This window comes from Pipistrellus kuhlii, unplaced genomic scaffold (assembly GCF_014108245.1).
Source record: "Pipistrellus kuhlii isolate mPipKuh1 unplaced genomic scaffold, mPipKuh1.p scaffold_m20_p_1, whole genome shotgun sequence".
Classification (NCBI taxonomy): Eukaryota; Metazoa; Chordata; class Mammalia; order Chiroptera; family Vespertilionidae; genus Pipistrellus; species Pipistrellus kuhlii.
This window is the reverse complement of record NW_023425404.1, coordinates 81,087,120-81,108,243: the sequence shown is the minus strand read 5'-3', so window position 1 is coordinate 81,108,243 and position 21,124 is coordinate 81,087,120.

Here is a 21,124-nt window from a genome sequence, read left to right as displayed (position 1 = left end):
AAGGAGACCAGCTCTCTGAAGGAAGAAAAGGCATCTTCTTCTAACTGAAGTCCTGGTTTTTCTTCCTAAAAATCAGCATGAAATAGTCTGTCAGTTTCTGGTGGTGGGCTATGGTGTGATCTGATGTGACACAGGGGTAATGGGAAAGAAGTGCTGTTTTAATGTTCAATATCTCTTTGTCTTCTTATTCCTCCTTGATCATATTGCTTAAAATGCCAGTAATAATAACAATCATAATAACAATAAAGAGAGCTGGCATCTATTAAACCTTTATTTTGTGTTAGGTGGTCTGTTAAGCACATTGTTTACGGTATTATATCCTCTGATCCTCAGAACAACTCAAAAGCAAGGTGTCATTAATATATTCATTCTTATTTTGCAGGTGGGTCGGAATGATGACAATATTTGACATTTAGGTCAATCATTGTACATGCTCTTTCTGTGCTTTTAAAATATGTTCATTGTTCTTTCAAGAAAGATTTATTGACCACCTACTATGCTCTAGGTCCTGTTTTAGTCTCTAAATAGTCTGGGGAAAGACATGATCAATTCAATAAACCTTTTGACCTAAAAGAAGAAAAAGGTTTATGTAAGAGTGGTAGGCTTCTGAGAAAATGAGGGAATGCTAACTTCAAAGTTTACTGGCTTCCTTCTTCTGCCCGAGGGACAGTAATAAGAGCCTCATCGTTCAGGTGGATGTCTGTCTTATTCACCCTTTCACCTGGGTGATGGGAATGACATTTGGGGAATGTGAAACATTCTTACTCTAGGCTTTCTGCAAAGACTGAAAGGAGCCATGGGGTCTGAGAAACGATGGGAGAATTTCCAGGTCTGAGAAAATTTATTAATGTACTTGGAATCCTGGAATTTCTATTGAAAGGGCCAGAGTCCAGCTCTTAAGCCAACTCTCTGTTCAATGAAAGATTCCCTTCTTAGTAAGTGGACAGAGCACCTCCACTTGCTTACTTTTAGTGCCGGTGAACACCCCACCTTACAAGGCAGCCCATTCCAGGTGCTAAAGGATGTTCTTCACAATACTGAGCCAAAAACCTGCCTCCACGTAACTTCCACTCTTTGGTTCCAGCACTGTTCTCTGATGTTATGCCAGATAAATCCAATTCCTCTTTCACAGGAATGTCCCCCCCCCCCCCCACGTATCTATAATCAGTGATTTCATCCCCATTAAGATTTTCTTCTCTTGCTCCTCCAGCTTCTCTTGCTTCTTTCATGTGTTACGATTCCCAAACCTTTCACTCTCTAAGCTGGAGCAAAAGAAACTGGAAATGTATGGGCTGGGCGACTCAAGGCTTCTTGGGAAGAGCTATTCACAAATACACTAGAGTGGCAGGAGGCTGTGAAGAGCTCCTTCGGCCATTAAGACCTGGTCAGAGAGTTGAAGAGATTTCTGAGATCAGAGCATTTAAACTTCTAAATAGTGCTTAGGACATTTGGAATAGTCTTTAGAAGGCCAGGCCACAGAGTCTAATGCAGGACCCAGGATGCAAATTGAATGGCTCTAAGAGAATCCTTGCAGTCTAGGCAGTCGTCTCTGGAGGGAATTTTATCTATAGGGAAGAAGGGGATGAGTGGAGTTAAAGCTTATGGATTCTTTGATATTCTAAACAATCTTGGAAACAACCACTATCAAATACCCCAGTTTCTCCACTATTATAAATTCGTTTTCCTTATATTTTGTGAAGAACTGAAATCGAGAAAAGGCCACCAGTGGCACCCTGACAATGCTTACTTTACCTAAAACCCTGATGCCCACCTCCTCCTGCCTGCTCTAAGAGTAAGGTCTTTTAAAGATAGTGTTTTAGTGATAGAACCAAAAGACCTAACTGTAGGCATCTAGGCTCTACCAGTACTAGTAATAATAAAAATTCATCTTTAGTAATTCCTGCATAGGATGGTAAATTATTTTGTGTTTAACTTCACTGATGTTTTTGGTGGAATTTGTCTGTTCAGTTCATGAAGTTTGCTTTTAAGCTCACTTGTAGGTTGGAAGTTGTATTGATATAATGGAGCAAATGTTACTTGATCATGATTTCTTCTGCTTAACAGAAAAAAAAACCTCTTCTTACTTGTTACTTAACTATGTTCATTGCTATACTTTGCTACAGTTTAATACTAATGAATTCTTTATAAGGCCTAGGTAGGGGGGTGGGTAGTATTAGCTCTATTTTGTAGGTCAGGCAACTGAGGTTAGAAAATTGAGGTTGAGATGGCCTAAGTGACTTGCATAAGGTTTCATGGCTCTGAACAAATAATATATCCGTCTTCTGCCTAGTGCAGTTCACAGTGCAGAATTCTTCAGAACATGAACTAATTACAATGGAGGTATAAGAATTAAATTTATGTAAGCACATTTGAGTTCCAGATCACTGGAAAATACTAACAACAGTAACTCAGTCCATCCACTGAACAATTAAAAATAACAAAAACTTAATTGTCATCTCCTAAACAAAATAAGAAAAAGGCAAGTTTATACCTCTGTGAAAATCTCCCCATGGGTAAGTTTTTAAAAGATGTTAGCTATTCTTTGGTGGAGTAAGCACTCAATCATACTTGATTTTCTAGGTCTTTAGATTTTTCCTTTTTTCCTTATCTAGGTAATTTTAAGGACTCTGCTGAGAGTAAGGCATGCAAAATGCTTTTATTAAATAAATGTTTGGTTGTCAAAAGACTGATATCACAAAGATGGAAAACAGGCCTGTCACTGAAATGTGGTGACTTTGAGGCCAAAGCCACATATCTGGCTAATCTCAAACAGCTCTCTTTATTAAAAAGTAAAATTGAAGGAACATTTAAGCTAACTCTTTGGAGGTTAAAGATAAGCTCTTATTGACTGGCTCTAGTAATCTATTTTTTCAGGGGTAACAATATTATTTTCACTTTTATGTAAAAATGAGTTAGTCTTGAAATGAAAGAAGAAATGTATATCCAAGATTCTCAAAGAACTTCTCTGAGATTAATTCATTTTGGGGAAACATAGTGTCTTTGCTTCCATTCCACCAATATTTTAATGAGTCCTGATAGATAAAATTCTTTTTCCAAAGAAGGTGTACTACACATAGGCTGAGTTCTTACTCTGCTCAAAGTCTGCCATCCTCTAAGTGGGCAACCCTCCACTTCACTTTGAAATAGAAGAATGTGAGGAACCACAATCTATGTTAAGAGCATGAATTTTAAATATTGATGCCATATATATCCAAGAGAGGAGTCTGAGCAATTGCTGGGCCCAGTGCCTTCATCTGACCATCTATCACCCACTCATCTATCAACCAGCCAGCTATTTATTCATTCAGCATTGAGTAATATAGGTGCATACATTCTGAAGCTAGTCTGGGTTGAATCCCAGCTTCTCACTTACCAGCTGCGTGACCTGGGACAAGTTATTAAAATATGAGTCCTACTTTCTTATCTATATAATATGGAGAGCATGATAACATGTCCCTCACAATATTTTTGTAAATAAGCTAATATAAACAAAATGCTTGGAATAGTGCCTGGCACATAACTACCAGTATTCCAGTGATTGCTATTGTACTATTGTCTTATTGATTGATGAAACAACTCAGGCACAGATAAGATGAGTGACCCACCTATAGGTATAAGATAAATGAATCATGAGTTAGAGAATCTACTTCTTTGAGTGCTCATTTCTCTTTTCCAGAATGTGGAGCACAAGAGCCAGAGGAGAGTGAAAGGGTGAGAGTAGTTTCTGAGAATTAAATTATTTTGGCATGAGAACTGAGTTCTGGAAGTGTTTTTGTTTTGTTTCTAATTGTTATTATGATTGTCATTTTATTTTGTTTTTGTTTTAATTGCAAATCATTTCCAAGGTCTTCGAAAGAAAGAGTCATTTACTAATTAACCTATTTGTCTGATCAAATAGATCACAAACACCGCAATGTTCTATATCCTGTCTGATATCCCAGTATCATAATCTCAGCACCCTGGGTCCTTGGGGTCCCTGGGCATCAGAAATAGATGAGAATGTTTGCAAAGAAACAGCCCAGACACTATCTTTGGTCAGGGAAGGGGAAACCCATTGAGGAAATTTCTTGGAGCAGGACCCAGGGAAGGCTGTTAAGTCAGTATCCAGGCGGCCAGGAGACGAGCATTAGGCACCAACAGAAGAGGACTCTGCCTCTTTATATCCAGAGGTATGGCGGTCAGGACACACAGCTCAGCCCAGCATGAGGGTACACTCAAGGATAGAGTAACAAACAAGTGCACCCCACAGAAGTGCCTAAGTGAAGACGAACAAAAGGAGCTGGAAGAGGCCGAAGACTGTTGACCTGAGTCACCCTAATTGAACTTGACCCCAGTATATACTGGTCATCTAGAATGGACTAAACATGAGGCCTTGACCTGTTCATTGTAGGAGAGAAACATTTCTGGAGAATCTAGGCCCTGCCCACACAACTCCTTTCTGGAGAAGGTCTGGCCCCTCTGCTTCCTGCCAGCTTCTCTGTTCTCTGAAGGCTGTAACCCCACCTCAGACTGTCTGACTTTTAAAACTTTGCTCTCAACCAGCAACACAGATGAGCTATGATCCTTTAATGGGGCAGGCAATGTCATTCTGAACCAGAGTGACCAACTGTCCCCATTTTCCTGGATTTAGTTCTAATACTGAAAGCTCTCAGTCTCAAGCAAACAGGAGCATTGCTCACTCTAACCTGATCCTACCATGGTGAGTACGTGACAGGAATAATATGAGAAGGACTGTCTATAGTTTGTTCACCTCTCTGAAACCTACTGAACATTTCAGCTTATTTAGTTTATTTATTAATTATTGAGACAGCAGAGAGAGAGATATGTTGATTACACAGTAATAGTCTTTGTGGAATTATATTTACTGAGATTTCCTTTGTCCCAGATACTCTGGGTCCATAGCCAGGGTGCTGAAAGAAGTGGCCTTAAGCTGCTCACTGTACTATTTCTTGTTCAGATATCACTGAGGTTTAGTTCACTACATTTCATGGTGTCCCCTCCTGAGGAGCCATGGGGGGGGTGGAATTCCAGTATTGGGGAGACGCCCGTGTCCTGCCTGCTGGAAGGCAGGTCCTCTTTGTGGCCATCCTGTAGCACATCTCCATTCCCTGGCACATGAAGTGCATGATTCCAAGTTCACTTCATTTTCCTTTTTGCTCCTTTATTTGTGTCTAGTGTGTGCTTTCTATAAGTTACCTATAATAATAAAAGCATAATATGCTAATTAGACTGGGCAGCCATACATCCTTCCAGATGTCCTTCTGGATATCCTTCCGGACAAAGCTGCGGTGGCTGCAGGGCTGAGGGCAGGCAGCCACTGTGGCCGGCAGCAGCAGCAGCAGTGGAGTGATGGGGGCGGCACCTTCCTCTGATAGGCCTGGTTGTCTCCTGCAGAGAGAGGCCAGACTGTGGTTTAGGCCCATTCCCCCATGGGGAGTGGGCTGGAGAACAGGCCTAAGCCATCAGTAGGACATTCACTGCGGGCTCCTGGACTGTGAGAGGGGGCAGGTCAAGCTGAGGGAACTCTCCCCCCCCCCCCCCCCCCCAGTGCACAAATTTTTGTGTACTAGGCTTTTAGTCTATATATATATATATATATATATATATATATATATATATATATATATATATATATATGCCTAAGCGACTGTTTGGTAGCTATGGATGCAGGTGCGAATTGATGACAACCCAAGGGTCAAACCTGCACCAGTTCCTTCCCATTCCCAACATCTTGATGATACAGAAGTCACCCTTCCTCTGGCAAGGAAAGGAAGTAACCTTGAGTTGCCAGAGATGCATTTTCTCCAAAATGGTGGCTGAAAATAGACATCAAATTTAGTCTTTAAAAAAATGTTACATTTCCTTCACACCTGACCTTATAAATTGAGATGAGTCCTTTCTTGGGTATCACAAGGATGAGAACATTTGTGATGGAGCCAGTGCGGACTAGTGCTGATGATGTCTGCTCCTCTGCTAAGTGCTTTAAGTCATGACATCCTTGCAGCAGTTAGTGACTGCTAAATCCCCACTTTGGAGGACTTTGAGGCCCAAAAAGATTAAGTAATTTGCTCCAGGTTCCATAGGAGGATGTGCGATTTGAACCTGAGTAATCTCAATGGCCCTTAGCAACACACTTAATGCTTATAAACCAATCAGTCAGAAATTCTTTATAATCTCCAACTAAAGCCTTCTGTGGGAGTTTAAACTTCTCCTTCTTGTTTGTTATTAACAGAAAGCACTATATTTCTCCATTTTCTTGTTTTAAGCCCAAACAACCCCAGTCACCTCAGCCTCTCCTCAGAGTGGCTGTGACCCCAAGCTGTCACTATTGCTATTTCTGATTTGCTCACTACTTTAGTTTCTAGACCTGAATTCAAACAGAGGTCAGTGTATGATGAGTATTCTAAGAAGGCTGCATCTCTATGATTTCCAAATTAATGTATTCTGGTGTTAAATTTATTTATTTATTTATTTATTTATTTTTTTAAAATATATATTTTATTGATTTTTCACAGAGAGGAAGAGAGAGGGATAGAGAGTTAGAAACATCGATGAGAGAGAGAATAATCGATCAGCTGCCTCTTGCACACCCTCTACTAGGGATGTGCCTGCAACCAAGGTACATGCCCTTATACATGCCCTTGACCGGAATTGAACCCGGGACCTCTCAGTCCGCAGGCCAAAGCTCTATCCACTGAGCCAAACCGGTCCTGGCTGGTGTTAAATTTAGAATTTTTTTTCAACAGGAAACAGTTCAGTCCCATAATCTTCCCTGGTCTCGGGTCTGAGCCTGTCATGCTTTTACAAAGATGCCCTGATGGTGTTTTCCCTTCTGCTTTCTGTTATTGATAACTATAAATATAATTAGAGGCCCAGCACATAAAATTCTTGTACTGGGACGGGGGGTTTACCTCAGCCCAGCCTGCACCCTCTCCAAGTGAACATCCCTCTCACATTCTGGGTCCCAAACGCTTGCCTGCCTGCCTGATTGCCCCTAACCACTTCACCCTGCCAGCCTGATCACCCCTAATCAATCCCCTGCCAGCCTGATCAGCACCTAACTGCTACCCTGCCAGCCTGGTCACCCCTAACTGCCCTCCCCTGCAGGCCTGGTCCCCACCCCACCTCCAAGTGCTCTCCATTCCCTGAAGACCCAGTTGCCCCCAACTGCCTTCCCCTACAGGCCTGGTCACCCCTAACTGCCCTCCCAGCTGGCCTGATCGCCCACAACTGCTATCCACTGCCAGCCACCTTGTGACCACATGGGAATGGAATCTTGTAACATGGGGGTGGCCATCTTTTGTGACAGTATGATGGCCAATTTGCATATTTCTTCTTTATTATATAGGATGGTTTTCGATGCTGCTTTTATTGGCTTAACATTTGAAGTCATAAGAATGTAAATGTTTCCTCAAGAGAAATATATTTGGGGATAAATTGTTTCTTTTATTAAAAAATATTTGTTATAAAGAGAAGAAAACCTAAAGTCAGTTATGATCTCAAATAGGAAATAGAGAGCAGAGACCACCACTCATTTGTGTGGGAACAAGGGAATCGGGTAGGTCAAACCTGAGAGTCCCATTTTAGGAGGATGCATTTACAGAATGTCTTATATCCCATGATTGTCACATTTAAACATATTCATATTTGGGTCAGGTCACATAATTAGTAAAACTGATTTTCCCCCCAGCATTTTCTTCCATTAACTGACCATTGCTGTTCTCTTTTCTTTCCATCTTCTCAGTGAATTTAAGAAATGGCTATTGCTTTTTCCTGATCACCTACTTCCCCCAAGTCCTCTACAATCTGTCATTTACCCTCACCGTCTGTTGACACTCTGCTCTCAGAAATCAGCAAAATCTTGCTTGAGGTTGCATGGGAAGAACTAGTGTTCATTTTTGTTGCTTTCCCTGAGACCTCTGACATTGTTAACCACGGCTCCCTCTCCTGCAGACCTCCCCATCCCTGGCCTCTTTGACACCTTGTGATCATTTCTTTTCTTGGCAGGTGTCCATCCTCTCTGGAACTTGCTCCAAGACTTAGTTCTTATCTCTAGACTTAATTTTCTCTATATAAATCTTCCCTTAAGTTTCTATCTCCAGCTGTCAACATTATTTATGTATTTCCTAGTCCATTTCATCCACATCAGTCTCTCTTTAAGCTGCCAGCCAATATCTCCAGGACCTTCTGAACAATTTTATTTGTTAATTTGCTTTACCTTGGTGCCTGAAGCTTAGCAAACTACCTGCCAAAATAAAGTTTGTTTGTGTGTTGTTGTTTTTTTCACCTCTAAATTTACTCCTTCTGAATTCCCTCCCAATGGCACTATCATTTCATCTCTGAATCACTCACACTGGAAATCTCAGGGTCGTGTTTTACTTCTTTCCCAGACTTTAAGCTCCAAGGGGAACAGAGGGAGTATCTGCTGTTTCCCCACCATCTTTCCAGAGCCTGACACAGTGCATGGCACATAATAGGAACTCAATATATATTTGTGAATGACTGAATGAATTTTCTCTTTCATTATTTGATTTCCCTCAGTCATCAATTTATTCTATCTACACATATGTATTTGGGGCGGCTGTATAGGGTAGTTGTTGAGAGTTAGAGCTCTTGTGTTATATTGTCCAGGTTTGAATCTTGGCTCAGCTGCTTTATATCTAGGAGACATTAAAAATGGTACTTAACCTCTCTATATTTTAGTTTTGATCTATAAAATGAGGAAAATAACAGTGTGAGGATTAAATAAGATAATATCTGTCAATTAGATATAATAAGTGTTCAATAAACTTCTTGGCTGATAGTGATGATGATAATGGTAGTAATAATGATGATGGAGGTGGTGATGGTGATGATGAAAATAATGATAGTGATGGTGATTATACTAATGTTATTGATAATGATAATGGTATGTGATAATGGTGAAGATGATAATGGCAGAGGTGAGGCATAAACTAGGCCTGATGAGGTTTGGAAGTATGTGAGGACATCTTGTCAGGATGATGCCAAGCAATAGATGCAGGATGCCAGGATTAAAGGTATGTTTAGAGAAGAAGATAAAAAAATCTGACAGGCATGAAGAACAATGGGAAAAAAGACAGACTGAAACTAGCCTGGTAAGAAAATGGGCTCCAGCTGTGCCCCTCAAGGCTCTGGGGTTTTCTTGGAGAAGTCTCAGAGACTGTGGGTAGGGATAGGAGTAGGGGTAGAGATAGAGATAGGGATGGGGGAAGGGGAAGGGATAAGGACAGGGACAGGGATAGGGATTTGGACAGGGAAGGGATAGGGTTAGGGACAGGGATAGGAATAGGACAGGGATAGAGATAGAGATGGAGATAGATGAGGACAAGGATAGTGACAGGGAAAGGGATGGTGGCGGAGATAGAGATGGGGACAGGGATAGAAATAGGATAGGGATAGAGAAAGATAGAGGGAGAGGGATAGGGACGGGGACAGGGATAGGGATGGGGACAGGGATAGGGATGGGATATATGGTGGCTGAAGGATTGGAACTAGAATGTACAGGGTTGTACTGACCGGAGTGGGAGGACGTGCTGCGCCTGTGCATTGGTTTGAGCAGAGCTGATCTACTTTTGTCCATTTTACATCTTGATTTCCTGAGTAATATCACCTTTGAATAAAGAAAAAAATGTGAATATAACTGGTCTGAGCTTTACAGGGTGAGCAATTAGGAAGCTGCAGGGATTTAGATAGAAGACTCAAAAGACTAAAGTCACACTTTGTTGAAACTCCTCTTATAGCTCATTTCCTAATGTGTGTGTGTAGTTGGTGGAAAGGAGAATAAACACATTTACCAGGCAGGAAGGGACATTAAGAGACTGATTCTTCCTCCAAAATACCTGTTCTCTCTGTCCACTGTTGGGCAGTCTTGGCTAGCACTGCAGTCCCAATTCCTGCCTGAATCATGGCAGCAGCTCTCTGACCTCTGCCTTCAAACCCTGGCCTCTCTATCCAGGTTAGCTCTGCAAAACACCCATCTTGTCATTGCATCCCATGTGCCAAAGCCTGCAGCGGATTTCCCTTGGTTGTGGGAAGAAAAACAAACTCCTTTGCTTGGTATTTAATGCCCCACAGTGTGACAAACTCTACCTTCCTAATCTTATCTGACAGAGTCACACAGTTGTCTGCTGTTGTCTGCAGCTGGCTAAATCTTATAGCCCTGATACCCCCAAATATAGAACATTTATTTTTGTGCATTTCACATCATCCCTGGTCCTGGGATGTACCATCAAAACACACACACACACACACACACACACACACACACACACACACCTATACCACCTATACTTAGTTTACTATCCACACAAATTCCATCAGCCTTTTGGTCCAAGTTCAGCTATATCTGTGTCTCCATCTTACTCTGTCAGTGATCAGTATTTTTGGTCAAGTGTCACCTAGCATCATGCTGGGCTCACTGAACACTAAAAAGCCAAATAATTTAACAGATTAATAGTTTTATCTAGCTGTATTAGGACCATCCTAATTTCTTTACTTCAAAATGTAACCTTCACGACCAGATGCCACTTCATGACCTGCCCATGCCAGTCCCTCAGCACCAGTCTCCTGTTCCCAGTCTAGCCTGAAACACCCTATTGAGTCACAGCACAGGAATGCTCAGGGTTTTGTGCAGTTTGTGTTTTCAGAAGTTCCTTGAGCCCAGTCATCATTACTTCTTAACTGGGACTTTTTATGAAATGCCTTCTTAACAAAGGCAGCAGAATGTCAATTCACCATATTGTTGATAAAGGAAGGAAAGCCCTGCCTGACAGGCCAGAGCAGCAGGCTGAGGCAGGCCCCACCATTGCTGTTCCAGGCCCTGAGGTCTGCACGCCATCCAATCAGAGGCCATAGGAGAAGACTGTGACCCGACCAGAGGTAAAGCCCTCCTCTCCCCATAGGCAGAAGGACAGGATCAGGATCCCGCTGGAAGTGGAGGCATTTCCTGATCCTCACTTGACCCGGTGTCCATTCACCAGCCCCCAAGCAGCATCACTTCCATAAAAAGCCTCTTGTGCCTTGAAAGTGCAGATGTCCTGTGAGAGACACTCTGCATAGACCCATGTCAGTGGCTTCCTCCAGGAAGTTGGTTGATTTTGTCATCACCACTGAATCGCCCCAAGGACCTTTCTGAGCTGTTGTAGGTAAAAAACAAGTAAATACTAGATGTGCCAGGTTCTCGTCCTTCGGGGGCTCCAAATTTAGGTGGAGCGATTAAATATGGGGGGAAAAATTGACAAAATAAAATAAAATTTAAAAGTTCCCAGCTAGACAGGCTGAATGCCAGAGCAGTTCAGAAAGAGAATTGAAGATATGGGAGGGACACAGCGCTCTGACTGGCTTATCTGACTGGCTCATCAGCAAGGATAGAAAGGATGTGATCTTGGCCTTAAGGAATAAGGACAGAAGGGATGTGGTCTTGACTTTAAGGAATGAACAGCCTGAGATCAACTAAAAGAGAAGAAGCTGGATTCTACCCAAGACACTGTGTCCTAGATTAGGGAGGCAACTTTACCTACTTCTATATTGGATACATGTTTCGTCTTCTCTGAGGATAGAGAGTATCTTTCTCACTAAGCAGCCCTGCGGTGGGTCTGAGCATTACAGAAGAAGGACACAGGAAGTCCAAGACTTATCCTGATTACACCTTATACCTATGGTTTCTTGTCACATTTACCCTGGGCTAGGGTAACCCAGAAGTCAATGAGGAAGCCAGATATTCAGAGTAAGCACCTGAGCCTCAAGTTAAGGTGGGACTACTGTCACCCCAGCTATCACAGGTGGGACAGGTAAAGGAGAATTACAGGGGACAATATGTGAAAAGCCACCAGGCTACCAAAAGAGAGCAGTCTTCCCATTTAATGCCATGCAGGGACCTCATCTTTTTAGAGGGTGCTTATGTGTAGTCAACTCTGAATATTTTTACTATGTGGGAAAAGAAGCAGCATGGAAAAACTCAATCCATATACAGTTATAATATTTGCCCCTAAATTCAGTCATGGTTTCCAACATCTTCCTCATAAAATCTCTGCCCAGAGACATCACAAAATGGCAAAATTGTTTGATTTCATTATTCTTCTGCCTTCAATGATTAAGATTTCTGACCTTGAGCAACCCAATTTGGCACTCTTTCCAGATGTGTAATGAGGATGGTGCTAGTCTGGGGGCACAGTGGTCTCTTTCAACACTAATATTTTATGACCCTCTTCAATAATTCCATTCCCTCCGCTGTGTTTGTAAACAGCAATATAGGACGGTGGTTAGAGCTTTGCTTCTGGAGTTGGACAGACTTGGTCTGGAAGTGAGCCCCTCTTTCTGATGGAGGTTGGTCATGAGCATTAAATGAGCTATGTTGGTCTTGATCATCCAAACCTACGTACTGAGTCAAGCTTGAAATGAAAGGTGTAAATATTGTTGATTAGCCCAGCTGGCATGACTCAGTGGTTGAGCATCAACCTATGAACCAGGAGGTCACAGTGCAATTGCTGATTAGGGCACATGTCTGGGTTGTGGGCTAGATTCCCAGTGTGGGGTGTGCAGGAAGCAGTCAATCAATGATACTCTCTCATTGTTGATGTTTCTATTGCTCTCTCCCTCTCTCTTCCTCTTTGAAATCAATAAAAATATCTTAAAAATAAATATCATTGTTTAATAGAATTAGGACAGGATGGGAACCCAGCTTCCATTTAAGCAATGTAACCCTCAGAGAAAGTCAGGAGAGTGTCAACATGTTTATTGAAATATAATCTATCAGGAACACAACACAGACCAGAGTGAAGCCTTTTGAATGTGGATGTATTATAGCTGTAAGAATGACAAAGGTCTGCTGGCATGCAGGGTGACCTCGGCTCCCACTGAGGCAGGAAGTGTTCAGGCCCCTGAGGTGTGATTTGGGAAGAAGCCCATGCCTCTTAGTGGCCTGCGGCTGGCGGAGGCATGAACGTGACCTTTTGCTCAGTGGAGTGGACAGGAGGTGGGGTGGGGTGGGGTGGGGTGGGGTGGGAAAATGTCCTACATGAAACCTTTTTAATTATTTGTAGGGAGAGGATTTAATAGTAAAAAGAGTAATTTATCAATTCCTTCTTCCCCAAAGCAGAGAAAGGCACATTTTTATGGCTCTTTCTCTTAACTGTTCCCTCAAAGTTCTGGATCTGGTGTCCTTTCTACACTTTTTATTTATACTTTCCTATTAATTGGGAACTTTTAGTAGCATCACAAGCCCAGGGACTTTCTGGTCACCCAGCAGTAACTGGAAGCTGAAGGAGCAGTTTCCTCCTGGCAGGCACGGGGGGGGGGGGGGGGGGGGGGGGCTGGCTAAATGCTCTGGTGAACGTGGCCAGCCTGGGGCTCCAGGCGGCTGGCCGGCGGGGGAAAGGGAGACAAGACCCACTCATCTCCTCCTTCAGTCACAGGCATATTTGTTTCCCACCAAATAGGCCTGACCCCAGGGATTGTTTTCAAAGCCGCCTTTTTATTGGGGTTTCCTCCTTCTCTGAGAGCTGCCTGTGTCCCTCGTGCCATGTTGCTGCTTACCCTTGGAATAGCCCATGCTCCCGTCAGGCTGTTCTATTGGGCAATGGTATGTACTCCCCCCACTCCAAGGGTATGGGAAAAAGCACAAATAAGTCACAGCTCTGAAGCCTTCAGTCAGATTTTCTTGTCTCACACACTTTATAGCAAAAGGATGGAGGACTCTTTTATCTTACAAGCAGTAAGTAGGGAATGAGATTCTAGAGAAGTTTAAGGGAAGCATTTGCTTTGAAATTTCAGGACACAAAGGGAGTCTGAGCCCCAGGAAGCTGTCTCTAGTAAGGAATGCTCGAGCCACAGGGCATAAGCTGCCAAGCTGGTCAGACACAACGGTCACTTGAATAGAACATCCTATGATTGGGAACTGGCCATTGCTTATGTCTCCGTCTATTACTTGCCTTGATGTGGGAGCTCCATGTTCAGTTGCACTGATGTAAAATAAATAAATGAGTTTTGGGGAAATATGTAGTAATAGTGACCAGCTGAGAAGGCTGGGAGACTCACGATGCTCACTAGAGTTTTCCTGAAAATGACATCAGGTAGGAAGAGAGGGGCCCTTGGTTGGGCCGCCTGGCCGGGTGGGCTCTGGGTATCACCAAGGTCCAACAGCAGAGTTTTTGGTTGTCCCACGGTGTGTGGCCGGATTGTCTCTGTGGTTCAGATCCAGGAACTCCAGAGCCTGCCCAGAAAATGGTCTTCTGCACCGAGGCTGAGAACAGCTCACCCTGCATCAGGTTCAGGACCAGCTTCACAAGTTTCCATGGAACTGAACCTATTGGAGAAGAATGCACCTCTCATCCACCAAGGACAATGTGGGGTTTGGGGGCCAATGCTTACTCAATTTTGGAATATAGAAAAGAATACCACAACATGAAGGCAAAGCCAGTGACAGGCTCTGGAAGGGGCTTGTGCAGGTCTAGGCCCAGAAATCTAAGGCCATGTAACTTTTCAGTAAATGTCTCTGCCATGGTTATCAGCAGAGAATAGTCATGCTGCCCACTGCAAACATCCTCTTTGGGCATAGGGTCACAGCAGGGCAGGGGTGGTGGCCCTTGGTGGCTTACGCAGGCTTTGGTTCTCTCAATAATTTAAGCTGCACGTAGAATCTCTGTTACAGAGGTAGAAAAAAGGCCATGTGTCCCAAGTTCTCCAAGTGCAAGTCATGTTCTCCTGGGGGAAATTTTTTCTTGCAGCCTCACTTCCCTGAGGGCTTAGCAGAGTGCCTGGCATACACCAACATATGATGGACTGAGTGCTATGGAAAACAGTTAAATTGAAGGAATAAACCAGATCGCCAAGTGAGAGCCTGAAATTTCCAACATGGGTTCAAAGTGAAAGGGAGTTCCTTTTTTATACCCAGGACATGTATGCATTCTTGTTTGACCTGCAGTGGGATGGCACAGGCATACATTGCAGAATGCAGATACTGCAGGTTTGTTTCCAGACTACCACAATTATTGCAATAGAGTGAGTCACAGAAATTTTTTTTTGTTTCCCAGTGAATAGTCTATATAATAAAAAGGCTAACATGCAAATAGACTAAATGGAGGAAAGACCAGTTGCTATGACACACACTGACCACCAGGGGGCAGACACTCAATGCAGGAGCTGCTCCCTAGTGGTCAGTGCACTCCCACTGGGGGTGCACTGCTCATCCAGAAGCTGGGATCATGGCTGGTGAGCAAAGCGGAGGTAGTGGGAATAACTCCCACCTCCACAGCAGCACTGAGGTTGTCTGACTGCTGGCTTAGGCCTGTTCCCTATGGGGAGCAGACCTAAGCTATTAGTTGGACATCCTCTGAGAGCGCCTGGACTGGGAGAGGTCATAGGTGTCTACTGAGGGACCTCCCTGAGTACACAAATTTTGTGCACTGGGCTTCTAGTAAAATTATATTCACACTATATTATAGTCTGCTAGTATTATGTGTGCAATAATATTATGTCTAAAAAAACAACAACCTTACTTCAAAAATACATTGTTGCTAAAAATGCTAGCCATCATCTGACCCCTCAATAGATCTTAATCTTTTTGCTGGTGGAGGGTCTTGCCTCTATGTTGATGAAAATGCAATATCTGCGAAATGTAATAAAGAGAGTGATGCCTGAAAATCTCTCCTGGTTTGTCAAGGACAGGAATTTCTCTGGAGTGGCCTCTGGGGCCACTGAGGAGCTTTAAAGCCTGGACTCCCTGTCAGATTATAATTTTTCTCTCTCAAGAACTTGATGTTGGAGTGACTTTTGGACTTGGTCCTGCTTGTACTCCTGGGCCCAGGCACACCATCCTGGAGTTCTGCTGAGATTGGCCAAGGAGGCCTCTCCCTCATGGTCCTGTGGCTGTGTATGTGCAACTGCGGAGGCAATAAGATGGAGGAGTCGACCTCAGCCCATGAGCAGAGGGACCTGCCAACCAAGCAACCCTGGAAAGTCAGTGTCAGGGAAGAACACCCCCTGCAGGGTGAGATTCTGTCTGTGGGAAGAAGTGAAGGGAGGAGGGGATGAGAAGCTATCAACAACAGACAAGCTGCCCTCTGTCCTCTGGCTGGGCCGTCTCACAGAGGGCGTGTCAGTGTGCAGGTCCCAAATGATGCGTGAAGGTAGCCCCCACAGGACAATGACCCAGCAAGACGCTGGGCCACAAAAACGGTTCCATGGCCAAGCAAGTTTAGGAAACAACATACTACACCCACACTTGGAAATTTGTCAAGTATTCTAGCATTTTGAAGTCTGAAGTTTGTTAGAGTTGAAAAAGTAAACCAAAATAGTGTTAACTTTGTTCAGCATTTCCCAGGTGTGCTGGGTCACAGAACCCTTGCTCATGTACTACCTGTGTGCACAGGTCATTGCGCACAGGCAATGCTGGGACTGAGTCAACAGCCCCTGGCTGAGGAGGAAACCGCCTGAGCTGGAGGATGACCTGAGTAGCCCTCGATGGCCAGAGGTAAAGGGAGGGAAGAGATGTGGCCCACGGTGTAGGACTCTGCTTTGCACTACAAGGTGAGACTTTGTGAAGGAAATTTTAGGAAGAGGAAGGACAGAGAGAGTAAAGAAATCCTCAGGAAGTAATGCATGTCTTGGCTGGGCAAAAGAAATGGGGAAAAGGTGTTGCACTCTGTAAGGATAACATAAAGGTAATCTGAGAACATGCTAGGAGAGATCTGCTATGATGGCAGGTGTTAATGGAATTGGTGTCATCATGACTAGGCATATTAGTGAGAAATCTAAAATATTCCTGTCTTATTTATTACCATGAATGATACTACCAACATTTAAATGATATTTTGTTGTTTGCAAAGTTATTTAAACATCCTTTTCTAAGGAGAAAAGCTCTGTGAGATACATGATGGGCCTTAATATTATTCACACTATGAGTAAGATAGCAAGTTAAGAATGACTTGCTCAAATTCCCATAAACAGTACAGAGCTGGGACTCATGCCTGGGCAGCTGGCTGTAAGTTTTTGTCTGCATCATAAAGAGCGGGTAACTGGAAGGAGGAAAGACTGGAAGGAGTGGTCTGGGCTCTGCCTTTAAGGCAACATCAGAGGAAAGGCTCCCAGGTGCTTGGCACTTGGCCTGCCATTTGCTCCGAGCAGAAACGAAGAGGACAGTGAATGCTCATGCCCTCTGAAGGTTTCCCAGCAGCCTGAGGAATTGTGGATGGTTGGGGCTGCGGGAAGAGGCCACAAAGTCATCTCCTTTTCCCTCATGTTTACTTCTTGGTCCCTACTAAGCGGTAGAAGCAGGGAACATAACTCTGGCCTGTGAGAGTTTTTTTTTTAAAGGCTTTCTAGGACAGGCACAAATACCTCCCTAATTATACCTCAGTTTTCCCCCAAACTAGAAAAATGGATTAAAGAAACCTGATCCATTTCCAAGCAATCTTGAGGTATATGTAGGATTGTTCTGGGAGTCTGTGAGCCTGAGCAGATGAGCTGATTCCAAAAATTCCACCCCAGCACCCAGAGGTGCAGCTGGACATGGGACCACCCAGCCTCAGGTCAGTATGGATCTGGAAGCTATTCTGGGAAAAGCTGTAGCTGCAAACCCAGTCTGAATATGGTCCAAGGTCCTGAGTAACCCCTGGGAGCAACAGGTCCAACCCACAGGCCACCTGGTGTGTGTCTGAATGCTCTGAGAGCCAGGTGTGGTTGTAAAGCAGAGTCAGGGCCAGGCCTTTAGTGTTAGGATCAAGGAAGATTTAGAACACAGAGAAACCAAAGCAGTACTTTGGGACAGTGGGAGGCACCACGTGGGGTGTGGGGTTGACTGATTGGGGATTTAGTTGGAGGGGGAGGTACCAGAGCCAAGAGATGTTTGATGGTATGGAAAGCAGCTGAATGTGTTTGGGAGAGGAAGGGACAGACAAGGGCAAGTACCGTGGACTGAGATAAGATAGAAAGTATTAGGCAGGCTGGCAGAGGGAGGGGGAATGTAGTAGCAGGGAAGGGGCAAGGATGCAATGGGGTGTGGTGGGGAGCAGCAGGAAGTTGTCTCTTGGGCACAGTACTGGTGAACTTGATTTACAGTCTTGGTTGGTACAGATATTGAGGTGAGAGTAGATGTGTGGAACAGAATGAGGAGAGGAGCTGATTGTGCAATGAGAGAACCTTGGGGGGCAGCTCTACTCAGGAAAAGGAAGGCTCATAGGGTCACCAACAAAGAAGCAATAGTTTGGTGCTCCTTCAACACAAGCAATGGAACAAGGTGTTGTGAATGTACTTTCTAGGCCACACTTTAGAAGTTCATTTGATAAAGACCTGCATTGATTACTCAGACCAAAAAGGAATCTAAATAAGAAAAATCTGTGATGAATAACAAGAACCTACAATCAAGATTACTCAACCCAGCAAAGCTATCATTTAGAATTGAAGGTCAGTTAAAGAGCTTCACAGATAAGAAAAAGCTGAAGGAGTTCATCACCACCAAACTAGTATTATATTAAGTACTCAAGGGTATTCTTTAAGAAGAGGAAGAAGAAAAAGATAAAGATAAAAATTATGATCAACAAAGTGACAACAAATATATATCTATCAACAAGTGAAACTAAAATTCAAATGAATAAAAATCTGACTAACAGAATAAATTGGTGAATATAATAGAATCAGGGGCATAGAAAGGAAATGGACTGACAATTCTCAGGGGGAAGGAGGTGTGGGGAGTGCGAGAAGAGACTGGACAAAAATCATATACCTATGGACAAGGACAGTGAGGGGTTAAGGGCAGGGGATGGGGTGGGAACTGGGCAGAGGGGAGCTATGGGTAGAAAAACGAGGATCAATTGTAATAATCTGAACAATAAAGATTTATTTTTAAAAAATGATGTAATTGAGAACAGCCTCAGTTTTCATTATGTCTGTGTGAAGTACATTTTATTTTTGTGTGAAATATATTCTAGGCTCAGGAGAATATTAATAGAGTTGATATATTCTCTTAAATGCATTTATTCAGATTGATTTATAGAGAATTATAACCACTTACTTATATCTAATATATCCTGAATTTCTAGAAAATAAACTGAACTTCTATTATTTTAGTTGTTCTGGTCTTTCAAGGGAAAAAAATGGCCTCACAGAAACAGCTATTCAGAGAACTTTTCATTAAAAATCTAAGTTTACATAAGCAAGACAAAATTTTTAAAAGATTGTTGCAGCTATTTATCAATAGTTTTTTTCGTGTGCTCCATATAAAATATTTTCATATTTGTTCTAGATCTGTGAAATGCACATTGGTATCTTCATAGGAATTGTGTGAAATCTGTAGTTTGCTTTGGGTAATATGGACATTTTAATGATGTTAATTCTTCCTATCCATGTACATAGTAAATGCTTCCACTTATTTGTATCTTCTTCAAGTTCTTTCCTCAGTGTCCTAGTATTTTTCTGAGTACTGGTCTTTTACATTCTGGATTAAATTTATTCCCAAGTATTTCTTTTTTAAGCAATTGTGAATGGGATTGGTTTCTTAGTTTCCCTTTCTGATAGTTGATTACTGGTGTATAAAAATGCCATTGATTTCTGGATATTTATTTTGTATCCTGCTACTTTACTGAATTCACTTCTCAGTCCCAGTTTTTGTTGTTGTTGAATGCCTTTTATTTTTTTATGTTATCTAATAGATATGGCTAGAACTTTCAGTACTATGCTGAAATAAGGGTAGTAAAAGTGAGTCCTGTCTTGTTTCCAATTTTAAGGGAAATGCTTTAGCCATTTCAAATAAAAAAAATTATAGGCCAATATCTCTGTTGAACATAGATGCTAAATTCCTCAACAAAATATTAGCAAACTAGATCTAGCAATATATTAAAAAGGTCATACACCATGATCAAATGGGATTTATTCTAGGATGCAACATTAGTACAATATTTGCAAATCAATGAACATGATATACTACACAAACAAAATAAAAGCTAAAAATTACATCATCATATCAAAAGATGTAAAACAAAACAAAACATTTGATAAAATCCAGCAGTCATTTATAATAAAAACTCTCAGCAAAATGTGAATAGAGGGATCATACCTCAATTTAATAAAGGCCACAGCCAACATCATGTTCAGTGGGCAAAAAGCAAAGTGTTTCCCTGAGGTAGACAATTGAAACTTTGGTCCAACTATATTTCAGAATATATGACCTCCTTTTTACCAGGATATAATTAGACAAAGTAATTATGCAACCAAGGTCATACCTAGACCTAGATTGAAATTTAATCTTTAAAAATAAATTGTATTTAATCAGCGGGGTCCCTATTTTGAGGGGCTGCCACTAGCCACCAGACTCCACTTGCTTTATCCACTCCTCACCTCACCCATCCCTACCAACTAGGGCAGCTTCAGCCAGAAGCAGATTCTATTATGTCAAAACAGCAAAATCCCAAAAAGGAAGTTGAGAGAGCCCAGCTCTTTATTACCTAAGCTTTCCTGACACCTATAACCATGTGCCTTGCACCAAGTGGGAAATAGATGGCAAGCAACAGCAAAAAGCAAATAAATAAAATAGAAATATATGGATACATATAATACTTAATAAGGGACCCACATTATCATTTTGCAAATTGTGTAATCAGTTCTATATGTATGTGTGCATGCATGTGTGGATGAAAGGGGCTATGTGGTAACCTGATTAGCACAGGGAAGGCCTGCATGGTGTGTGTGCAAACTCAAATACCTAAAATAACCACAAAGGATGGTCTAAAAATGAAATATTTAACTACAAACAAGTTATAATGGGTAATCATGTCCTAGGCCAGTATTTTCCCTGACAAAGATCAACTTAGGTCTTTACTGAGCCTATTGTCTTTTTGCATCTAAGATAACATACCTATGAAATGTCTGGGTAACTTCCTTTTCCTATTCTGGACCCTTCAGGGCACAACAAATGGCACTAGGGTAGGGATGTGCAACCTTTAGGACATAAAGAGCCACTTGGACCCATTTCCGAAGGAAAAAAAACAAACTGGGAGCCGCAAAACCATTGCGACATTTCAAACAAATATAACACTGCATATATTGTTTCTTACCTTAATGCTATATACTGGATCATGCAGTTAGCTGTCAATCTGAAGAAAAAAAGGACTTT